The sequence below is a fragment of the Pristis pectinata genome, chromosome 26 (genome assembly GCF_009764475.1).
Source record: "Pristis pectinata isolate sPriPec2 chromosome 26, sPriPec2.1.pri, whole genome shotgun sequence".
Lineage (NCBI taxonomy): Eukaryota > Metazoa > Chordata > Chondrichthyes > Rhinopristiformes > Pristidae > Pristis > Pristis pectinata.
Window position 1 is genome coordinate 28805049 of NC_067430.1, and position 12089 is coordinate 28817137.

General features: G+C 45.2%; 1 long non-coding RNA gene across 1 annotated transcript; it reads right to left on the reverse strand.

Annotated features, from left to right (window-relative positions):
• Positions 1 to 1830: 1830 nt before the first annotated feature.
• LOC127583453 (uncharacterized) lies at positions 1831 to 7182 on the reverse strand. Its single transcript, XR_007958258.1, has 3 exons — positions 7098 to 7182; positions 6709 to 6905; positions 1831 to 2533 (listed from the first exon to the last, which is right to left on the reverse strand). It is a non-coding gene; the product is annotated as an uncharacterized LOC127583453 (long non-coding RNA).
• Between the last annotated feature and the right edge of the window lie 4907 nt (positions 7183 to 12089).

Sequence of the window (12089 nt, forward strand, 5' to 3'; positions counted from 1 at the left end):
CAATAGTCTTATCACAGTGGGGTAGAAGCTGTCCTTAAGTCTGGTAGTACGTGCCCTCAGGCTCCTGTATCTTCTACCCGACGGAAGAGGAGAGAAGAGAGGATGTCCCAGGTGGGTGGGGTCTTTGATTATGCTGGCTGCTTCACCAAGACAATGAGAGGTAAAGGCAGAGTCCAATGAGGGGAGGCTGGTGTCCGTGATGTGCTGGGCTGTGTCCACAATTCCCTGCAGTTTCTTGTGGTCCTGGGCAGAGCAGTTGCCATACCAAGCCATGATGCATCCAGATAGGATGCTTTCTACGGTGCATCGGTAAAAGTTGATGAGTGTCAAAAGGGACAATCCCTGGGCCTGCAAGCTGTCAATATGCTTGGATGTTCTTTGTGCAGCCTGATGGACAAAATACTTTAGTGTTCTTGAATGCCATTTCTATTGACACAATGACATTACAGGCAAGTATGAATGTCAATGAATCAGAATCAGGTCTATTATCACTGACCTATGACGTGAAATTTGTTGTTTTGAAGCAGCAGTACAGTGAAAAGACATAAAGTTACTCTAAATAACAAAAGTAAGTGAATAATACAAAAAAAGGAATAACAAGCTAGTGTTCATGGGTTCATGGACCGTTCAGAAATTTCATGGTGGAGGGGAAGAAGCTGTTCCTGAATCGTTGAGTGTGGGTCTTCAGGCTCCTGTACCTCCTCCCTGATGGTAGTAACAAGAAGAAATCATGTCCCAGACTTTGAGGGTCCTTACTGATGTATGAGACATCGTCTCTTGAAGATGTCTTCAATGATGGGGAGGGTTGTGCCCCTGATGGAGCCGGCTGAGTCTACAACCCTCTGCAGCCTCTTGCGATCCTGTGCGTTGGAGCCTCTATACCAGGCTGTGATGTTACCAATCAGAATGCTCTCCACCGTACATCTATAGAAATTTATAAGTCTTTGGTGACATGCAAAATCTCCTCAAACTCCTAACGAAGTAGAGCCATTTTCCATGCTTACCATCTCTGAATAAATTTGCACACAAGCCTATCACACATCTAAAAAGGCACCAAAACTGCAATGAAAGGGTACGTTCTTTCAAGAAACAGTGCACTGACCCTGCTCCTTGCTCCTTGCCTCAACTTATAGCTGTCCACTGTTTCAAAAGGCTTCTGATTAAAGTGATCTTCCAGCTTCTTTCTAACACCTTTAAACAAGACATCCTTCTCCATGCGTGGTGAGAGTGGATTTGTCAACGTGCACCTTTCTTTCTGGCCCAAAGTGGGTCAAGTGTATCAAACAATCTGCTGGAGGGACTCAACGGGTCGAGCAGCATCTGACCTTTGGTGCTGTTTGGGTGGAGTTTACACATTCTCCCTGTGACCTCATGGGTTTCCTCCCATATCCCAACGTGGGGGTTGCTAAGTTAGTTAGTCGTTATGAATTACCCCTGGAGTGTAGGTGAGTTGTAGAATCTGGAGATGGTTGATGGGAATGTTGGGACTGAGGAGCCTGTTTCTGTGCTGTAACCCACCACCCGGGTCATTCTCTCTTCTCCCCTCTCCCATCAGGCAGAAGATACAGGAGCCTGAAGGCTCGTACCACCAGGCTCAAGGATAGCTTCTATCCCACTGTGATAAGACTATTGAACAGTTCCCTTATACGATGAGATGGACTCTTGACCTCACGATCTACCTTGTTATGACCTTGCACCTTATTGTCTACCTGCAATGCACTTCACTATAGCTGTGACATTTTACTCTGTATTCTGTTATTGTTTTTACCCTGTACTACCTCAATGCACTGTGTAATAAATTGAACTGTACGAACAGTATACAAGACAAGTTTTCACTGTACCTCGGTACAAGTGACAATAATAGACCAATACCAATACAACTCAGTGCTTCTGCTCAAGAGGTGGACCATATATATCACACTTGTCAGCAATACCCACATCCTGTCACATCACAATCACATGGAAAAGGTGAATCAAGGACAATGTCTGGACGAAAGAAGTTTGTTCTGTGCCTATTCTCAGTTTCCATCCCTTACCTGCACTCCAAGTTTATCATGGGGATGAATCATTGCCCATTGAGTGCAAACAGGATAAGCTCCCAGTCACCGGACAGAGAAGCCTTATCACTGGTCCATGAAGCAACTTACCCAATCTTCACACCCATCACCTTGTAAGTTCTTCCTCAAACGGGATCACGACTCTTGAGGCAGAACATGAGCGCAAGTACTGTATTCATGAGCTTTGGGCTGGATCCACTCCAGAATCTCTGTTAAATCCATTTCCTTAATAAAAGTGATGAAGGTTCCAGATGGTTTTTAGGATATAGAGCGAAGCATTGATTGGTTGTGATTCATCAGTTTCTGTGAAGACTGCATTAAAATGAGCTCTTGGGAATTAACTGAATGATCATTGCTCACAGATCAAACTCAAGTTGGTTGATATTTGGGGAACTGATCAACTAATCAATCAGCGTACACTTGTCAGTTCCTAATCGGAGTTCTGGAGTACTTGTGCTGGCTGTGAATTTACCCACCTAGAAGAGTGTACAAATAATATTAAAATCTCAGAATAGCATTAAAATAGCAGAATAACCATCATCTTGTCCCATGGCCCGTCCTCACCTATGGCTGAGAAAATACATGGATAGACTTAAAGAGTCATCCGAGACCTTCGGCCCATCAAATCTGTACTGACCACCAAGCACCCATTTACACTAGAGTCACAGAGTCACGAATCATAAGATATAGGAGCAGAATTAGGCGATTTTGCCCATCGAGTCTGCTCCACCATTCAATCATGGCTGATTTTTCTTTTCGACCCCATTCTCCTGCCTTCTCCCCATAACTCTAAACCCCCTTATCAGTCAAGAACCTATCAATCACTGCCTTAAATACAGCCAATGACTTGGCCTCCACAGCCCACTGTGGCAACGAATTCCACAGATTCACCACCCCCCAGCTGAAGAAGTTCCTTCTCATCTCAGTTTTAAAGGGACGTCCCTTTATTCTGAGGTTGTGCCCTCGGATCCTAGACTCTTCTACCAAGGGAAACATCCTCTCCATGTCCACTCTATCCAGGCCTTTCAGTATTCAGTAATCCTACACTAATCTACGTTCTCCCCGTGACGACATGGATTTCCTCCGGGTGCTCCGGTTTCCTCCCACATTCCAAAGACGTACGGGTTAGGAAGTTGTGGGCATGCTCTGTTGGTGGAAACGTGGCGACACTTGCAGGCTGCCCCCAGAACACTCTACGCAGAAGAATTACTTTACCGTGTATTTCGATGTACATGTGACTAATAAAGATATCTTGTATATACCTTTTATCTTATTTTCTCCCCAGGTTCCACCACTAACCTACACACTAGGGGCAACTTACAGTGGTGAATTAACCTACCAACCTGCAGGTCTTTGGGATGTGGGAGGAAACCAGAACACCCGGAGGAAATCCATGCAGTCACAGGGAGAACATATAAAACTTCACACAGACAATACTGGAGGTCATGATTGAACGTGGATCACTGGAGCTGTGAGTCAGCAGCTCGATCAGTTGTGCTACTGTGCCACCTCAGAGCAGATAACCTGCTCTTACTGCTGGTTGAGTAAGATGGTTTGGTAAGGTGAGTAAAGTGTTTTGGATTTAATTCACGCAGCTGTCCTTCAGCTTGCAATCGGGGCTTCACATCCTGCAGTAGTGAGAAAGTGTTGGACCATCCATCAAGTGAAACATTAAACCAAGGAAGTATTGGCTAAAATAATGGATTAGTAATCCAGAGGCCTGGACTAATGACCCAGGGACGGGACGTCAAATCTCACTGTGACAACTGGGTAATTTAACCACAGTTAATTAATTAAATCTGAAATTAAAAAGCTGGGGTCAGTAATGGTAATGATGAAACTGCCGGGGGGGGGGGGGGGGGGGAGAAATGTGCCTTTGTTGTCTTGCTTGACTTATGTATAATTCCAATCCAACAGCAATATCACCGAACATTAATTATCCTCTGAAAGAACCCAGTAGTTACTCAGTTCAGAGGTAGTAAGGAATGGGCAGAATATGTTGTCCAGTAACAGCACATTGTTAAATCAATACCATTAACAATATTTAAAATTAACAACATTTAAAATACACTTGGACAGGTACATAGAACAAACCACAAAGTCAAAGTCGAGTTTACTGTCACACGCACAAGTACACATATGACCAGGTGCAATGAAAAACTTACTTGCAGCAGCATCACAGGCACATAGCATCAGATAAGCAGCATTCACAAGAAAAACATAAACATAAATTATGCACAATTGTCACAAGAAAGAACACAACTAGAACAAGAGAAACAAAGTCTATTTTAGTGCAAAGTGATCAAAATGGTCATAGTGCTGCTAAACTGTAGTGATTAGGGATTTGCCAGCTGGTTCAGGAACCAAATGGTTGAAGAGAAGTAGGTTCAGGGGGATATGGGCCAAACATGGGCAAATGGGACAACCTTAAATCTCACATTTCATCCCACCAGCCTACGTATCCAACACGTCATTCTCCGCCATCTCCAACGGGACCCCACCGCCAAGCATATTGTCTCCTCCTCACCCCTGTCCGCCTTTCACGGGGACCGCTCTCTCTGCGACTCCCTAGTTCACTCCTCCCCTCCACCCATCCTGCTCCCACCCCGGGAACTTTCCACTGCCCCCGCCATAGGTGCAACACCTGCCCCTACACCACCTCCATCCAGGGACCCAAACAGTCCTTTCAGGTGAGACAGAGATTCACCCGCACCTCCCTTTATATCATCTACTGCATTTAGTGCTCCAAGTGTGGCCTCCTTTACATTGGTGAGACCAAATGCAGACTAGTTGACCATTTCACAGAAAACCACTTACAGACCAGTGAGCCTTACGTCTGTGGTGGGTAAGGTGTTAGAAAGGATTCTAAGAGATAGGATCTATGAGCATTTAGAGAATCATGGACTGATTAGGGACAGCCAGCATGGCTTTGTGAAGGGAAGATCTTGCCTCACAAGCCTGATAGGGTTCTTTGAGGAGGTGACCAGGAAGATTGATGAGGGTAGTGCAGTAGATGTGGTCTACATGGATTTTAGTAAGGCGTTTGACAAGGTTCCACATGGTAGGCTTCTTCAGAAGGTCAGAGGCCAAGGGATCCAGGGAGGCTTGGCCATGTGATTTCAGAATTTGTTTGCCTGTAGAAAGCAGAGGGTTGTGGTGGAGGGAGTGCATTTGGATTGGAGGGCTGTGACTAGTGGTGTCTCACAGGGACCAGTTCTGGGACCTCTACTTTTTGTGATGTTTATTAATGACTTAGATGAGGGGGTGGAAGGGTGGGTTAGCAAGTTTGCAGATGACACAAAGATCGGTGGTGTTGTGGATAGTGTGGAGGGCTGTCAAAGCTTACAAAGGGATATTGATAGGATGCAGAGCTGGGCTGAGAAGTGGCAGATGGAGTTCAATCCGGAGAAGTGTGAGGTGGTACACTTTGGAAGGACAAACTCCAAGGCGGAGTACAAGGTTAATGGCAGGATTCTGGGCAGTGTAGAGGAGCAGAGGGATCTGGGGGTTCATATCCACAGATCACCGAAAGTCGCCTCACAGGTGGATAGGGTAGTTAAGAAAGCTTATGGGATGTTAGCTTTCATAAATCGTGGGATTGAGTTTAAGAGCATCAAAGTAATGTTGCAGCTTTACAAAACTCTGGTTAGACCACACTTGGAGTACTGTGTCCAGTTCTGGTCGCCTCATTATAGGAAGGATGTGGAGGTGTTGGAGAGGGTGCAGAGGAGATTTACCAGGATGCTGCCTGGATTAGAGAGTATGGATTATGAGGAGAGACTAAAGGAGCTAGGGCTTTACTCATTGGAGAGAAGGAGGATGAGGGGAGACATGATAGACGTATACAAAATATTAAGAGGAATAGATAGAGTGGACTGCCAGCTTCTCTTTCCCAGGGCATTCAATGCTCAATACATGGCTTTGAGGTAATGGGTGGGAAGTTCAAGGGGGATGTCAGAGGGAGGTTTTTCACTCAGAGAGTGGTTGGTGCATGGAATGCGCTGCCTGGGGTAGTGGTGGAGACTGATACGTTGGTCAAGTTCAAGAGATTGTTAGATAAGCATATGGAGGAATTTAAGATAGAGGGATATGTGGGAGGAAGGGGTTAGATAGTCTTAGGTGTGGTTTGAAGTTTGGCACAACATGGTGGACCGAAGGGCCTGTATTGTTCTATGGTTCTATGGTTCTAAAACCTGCGCTCCGTCTGTAACTGCGATCTGCATCTCCGCCTCCCACTCCATCACTGATATGCCAGTCCTCGGCCTCCTCCACTGTCGGGAGAATTCCAAGCACAAACTGGAGGAACAGCACCTCATTTTCCACCCTGGAACCTTGTAGCCTGACGGCATGAACATTGAATTCTTTAGGTAATCCCCCCACCCCCTTTCCAACAACAACCCCCCCCCCCCACCACCACCGTGCTTCTCCTCTTCTTCCCTTTCCCAGCCTATCTCTTTATTTCCCTCTCTCTCCTTACCTTTGACCCATCCCCCGGTGGATCTGCTCTCCCCTCCTCCCCCGCACCTGCCTATCACCATCTCTTACCTGCATCTACCTATCACCACCTTGTGCCCACCCCGCCTCCCCTCTTTTGTCCAACTATCACTGCTCTGCTTTTCCCTCCTGTATATTGAGTTTCCCCTTTTCCTACCTTCAGTCCTGAAGAAGGGTCCTGACCCGAAACATTGACCACCTGCTTTTCTCCACGGATGCTGCCTGGCCTGCTGAGTTCCTCCAGCATCATCATGTTGTTCGTCTACCTTAAATGGGTGTCTTGGTCGGCATGGACCAGTTGGGCCGAAGGGCCTATTTCTGTGCTGTATGACTCTATGACTCTATACCACATTCCTGAAAGAGAAACAAAAACACAACAGATCAGCATGGATTGCGTCTCTCTGCGATTTTATGACTCCTTTAGAGTAATTTCTCCTGTGTGTTAAGGATCCACAAGACACTATTACAGGGTGAGTAAGGAGTTCTTCTGCACCCTGCAGCCAATCTTTCTACCCTCAATCAAACATTACAGAAAACAGAGCTTACCTGGTTCTGCAACTTGCTGTTATTTATCGGAAAACGTCATGCAAAAAGCTGTCACATTTTCCTATACAATGTCGGTCAGTGGGAAGAGCATTTCTTCCATCCTTCTGAATAGCCAGTTGCAGAAAGCTTCATTTCTTGTCAACTCTAGGGATTTTTCAGAATAATTAGAAATACTTCATTGTTGCTTTCAATGGCCAGGGGACTGTGTCTGGGCCTGTTCTCCTGGATTAAGTGTCAATGTTTAAATTGGGCAGACTGTACACTCATAATAAGTAGAGGTCAGAATGGAGAGGTGGCCAATCCCTGGGCCATTCAGAATTGCAAATGATATGCTGAACATAGGCCCCTTTGAATTGCTGCTGCAGATGCCAAGAATCTTGGCAGACGCTTGCATTTTGTCAACAAGAAGCTGATTGTTCTGAAACCATAAAAGTGCACAAAAATCTTCTGGGCTCAAGGTAGAGGAAAAGAGACCTTCTCGCCCCAGAACCCGTTCCTTTACAAGCTCAGCAGTTTTTCTGACCCAATTTATAGGCTGGATGCGTCAAAGAGAGTTCCCTTTCAAAGGCTTGTGATTTCCTTTTAACTGCACCTCCCCATAATAGCACCAGTGAGGCTGGCACCTGATGGGCTAAAAAGATTTTCAATGAATTTGGCCTTTTGTTGCGGGTACTTTCTCAAGGCAGCGATGAAGAGAAAGATTTGTTTTTATATAACACTGGTGTAATGTAGGAAACACGGCAGCCAACTTGTGCACAGGAAGCTCCCACAAAGAGCAATTGAATAATAGTTAATCTGTTTTGGTGATGTTGGTTGGGGGATAAATATCAACTAATACTCTGGGAAGAGCTTCCAAGAGAGATCCATGGGATCTTTCACATTGATCTGAGTGCACAAAAGATTTACGAGGATGTTGCCAGGACTTGAGGGACTGGGTTATAGGGAGAGGTTGGGCAGGCTAGGACTTTATTACTAAGAGTGCAGGAGAATGAGGGGAGGTGTATAAAATCATCAGAGGTATAGATAAGATGAGTGCGTGCAGTTCTTTTTCCCAGGGTTGGGGAATTAAGAACTAGAGGGCATAGATATAAGGTGGGAGGGGAGAGATTTAATAAGAACTTGAGGGGCAACCTTTTCATCCAGAGGGTGGTCAGGATATGGAATGAGCTGCCAGAGGAAGTGGTTGAGGCAGCTACATTAATAACATTCAAAAGTTATTTGGACAGGTATGTGGATAGGAAAGGTTAGGAGCGATATGGTTCAAACACGGGCAAATGGGACTAGCTTAGAAGGGCTTCTTGGTTGGCACAGACAAGATGGGCCAAAGGGCCTGTTTCGTGCTGTATTACTCTGTGAATCAGTAACTCTATGACTCTTTCTGGGAGACAGTAGCTTGGTTTATCACTGTGCTATGCTACACTATAGCTCCAGGCAGGATTTTTTCTGATCAAGTTTCTGGAGTGGGATTTCAACGCACATCACTTTGACTCGGAGACCAGAGCAAAGCCCTGTCAAACTACATCTCTGCATCCCTTCCAGCATAATCCACACCAGCCATGTGTCTCTTCCAGCAGTCTAACTGTGTCCTCTTGCAGCCTAACCACCATTCTCCTGAAAGTTTACAGTATTTCTAAATTTTCAGTCATCTGGGAACCTTGATAAGGTGCCCTGGATATCAAAGACCAGGTCATTAATGTAAAACAAAACAACGCAGCGGCCTCTGGGGTCTTCCCTCTGATCTGAGAAACAAAGGCTCACCTTGGTCCCTAGCTGGGCCCGGGAGTCTGACTGTGGATTCTGCTCTTACCCTTCATCACTGTGTCCACCAATGAAAAGATCCATGATCTCGGTATTGGTATTGGTTTATTATTGTCACTTGTACCGAGGTACAGTGAAAAACTTGTCTTACAAACTGATCTTACAGGTCAATTCATTACACAGTGCGGTTACTTCAAGTTAGTACAGAGTGCATTGATGTAGTACAGGTAAAAACAATAACAGTACAGAGTAAAGTGTCACAGCTACAGAGAAAGTGCAGTGCAATAAGGTGCAAGGTCACAACAAGGTAGATTGTGAGGTCATGAGGTCATAGGTCATAGTCCATCTCATTGTATAAGGGAACTGTTCAATAGTCTTATCACAGTGGGGTAGAAGCTGTCCTTAAGTCTGGTGGTACCTGTATCTTCTACCCGATGGAAGAGTAGAGAAGAGAGAATGTCCCGGGTGGGTGGGGTCTTTGATTATGCTGGCTGCTTCACCAAGACAATGAGAGGTAAAGACAGAGTCCAAGGAGGGGAGACTGGTGTCCATGATGTGCTGGGCTGTGTCCACAACTCTCTGCAGTTTCTTGCGGTCTTGGGCAGAGCAGTTGCCATACCAAGCCATGATACATCCTGATAGGATGCTTTCTATGGTGCATCGGTAAAAGTTGGTGAGAGTCAAAGGGGACAAACCAAATTTCTTTAGCCTCCTGAGGAAGTAGAAGTGCTGGTGAGCTTTCTTGTCCATGGCATCCATGTGGTTTGTCCAGGACAGGTTGTTGGTGATGTTCACTCCCAGGAACTTGAAGCTGTCAACCTTCTCGACCTCAGCACCATTGATGTAGACAGGTGTATGTACACCGCCCCCTTTCCTGAAGTTTTGGTGGATGGACATCAGAAAATGAACATTACTCTATAGTCTGGTCCTTTGACTAGATCCTTTGAACCCAAGAATAGATAGAAGCCTAGATGCCTTACTCTCTGGTAACCGAGAAAGTCAAGCCCCTCCTATGGGTGAGCAATGAGAAAATGCATTGACGTTAATTCATTTGGACTGGGTCTGAACTGGGAGATGGGGGAAGGGGGAGGCTCAGGGATTTAACGGCTGTCCAACTCTCAGAGGCTTGTGGAGTTTTGGAATACTCTGCCTCTGAGTCATGGAAGCTGAGATGTTGAATATAGTCACGGCTGAGAGAGACATATTTCTGGGCTACAGGGTACCAGGGGTTACAGGAGACACAGGAGATTGCAGACGCTGGAATCTGGAGCAACAAACGAGCTGCTGGAGGAACTCAGTGGGTCAGTCGATGATTTGAGGCTCTTTATCTGGACTCCAGATCCAGCCAGATTAAAGGTCTTGACCTGAAATGTCAACTGTCCATTTCCCTCCACAGATGCTGCCTGACCCGCTGAGTTCCTCCAGCAGCTCGTTTTTTTGCTCAAGGATTACAGGGATTGGGCAGGAGAGAGGAGTTGAGGCCAATTGATGAGATTAGTAATGATCTCGAGGGGCTGAGTGGCCTAGTCCTGTTTCTTATTGAAAATTCAACTTGGTCTTCAGCTGACACACCCAGATGTGATCTGTAGGTGGCAACCAGGAACTGGAATCCTGCCGAAATCTGACCTCACAGGTCTCCAGTCCCAACTGCATGAATATGGTCAGTGGGGGTTATGGTTCTAAACTACGTTTGTCCCACTTTGAATGGAGCAGATTCCCTGCTCACCATGGGAGCTCACTGCATGGACTCTACCACGTTTTACTGTGGCATCAATCTCTTTAGCTGCCTTAAACGTTCAATACAAATGTCTGTGTTTTCTGAACTCTGGATCTCTTGATACTGCACACTATTGGTGGAAAGATGTCCTTGTAGCAAACTCAATAATAAAGCATAAAAAGTGACCAAAAGGGAGGAAAGATAATCCCAAACAGCCTTCTGATCTATTTGTCAGTGTTTAATTCAGAGGTATGTCATGAGAATAACCTGTTGACCAGGTGGAAAAATAGTTAAAGGTTTGGGAATCTAAAAAAAGCAAAATAAGTACTAATTTAAGTAGACAAATATAGCGCAGTATGACATAAATATATGGAAAGAACTCAGAGAGAAAACAGTTCCACTGCTTACATGAGGCAGATAGAGCAGGGAGATGACATGAATTGTTTCACTCACAAACAGTAGGATTGTGGAGAGAGAGCAGGACGGTGCGACTAATTGCAAAGCTATTGCAGAGAGCTGGTGCAGACACAATCCCCAGTGTAACCTCCTGCACTGTTGCATTTCATGCATGGGGCTATTTTCTGGAGAGCTGCAAGTTAAACTCCTTATTATATGAAGAAAGGAAAGTAATTGAAGATGTTAGAAATCTGAAATGAAAATAGAAAATGCTGGCAATGGTTGCTTTTTGTAAAACAATTTCAGGGTAATTGGCATTTCCAGATTTTTGCTAAAATTTTCCAGCATCCACTATGCTTTTCTTTGATAATTTCAGATGATGGTTCAGCTTCTCACAGACTAGTGGTGCCTTTTCTATGTTAGTATTAGCTCCATTATTCCGTTATTACCACCATCACTCCACACTATTCCCTGTTTGATCATTAATTCTCTTGCCATTTACTTGGCTATAGACCTTTCCTTTTGATCTCTCTGCTTCTTGCTCCCACTTCCTCTTGAGACCTATTTATCCCTGCCCTATTGGAATTCTGATGAGAGGACACCAGCCTGAAATGTTAACTCTGTTCCCACCTCCACAGATGATGCTTGTCATGCTGAGGGTTTCCTCGTAATTTCTTTTTAGATAGCTTATCTTTATTGATCACATGTACATCGAAACACACAGTGAAATGTATCTTTTTTGTGTCGAGTGTTCTGGGGGCAGCCCGCAAGTGTCGCCACACTTCCGGCGCCAACATAACATGCCCACAACTTCCTAACCCGTATGTCTTTGGAATGTGGGAGGAAACCGGAGCATCCGGAGGAAACCCATGCAGACACCAGCGAACATACAAACTCCTTACAGACAGCGGCCAGAATTGAACCTGGGTCGCTGACGCTGTAATAGCGTTACACTAACTGCTACATATCATCACATGCAACGAGATACAATGAAAAGCTTTTGTTTGCATGCCATCCATATGGATCATTCCATACATAAGAATAAGAAAAAAAAACAGAATGCAGAATATAGTGTTACAGTTACAGAGAAAGTGCAGTGCAGGTAGACAAATAAAGTGCAA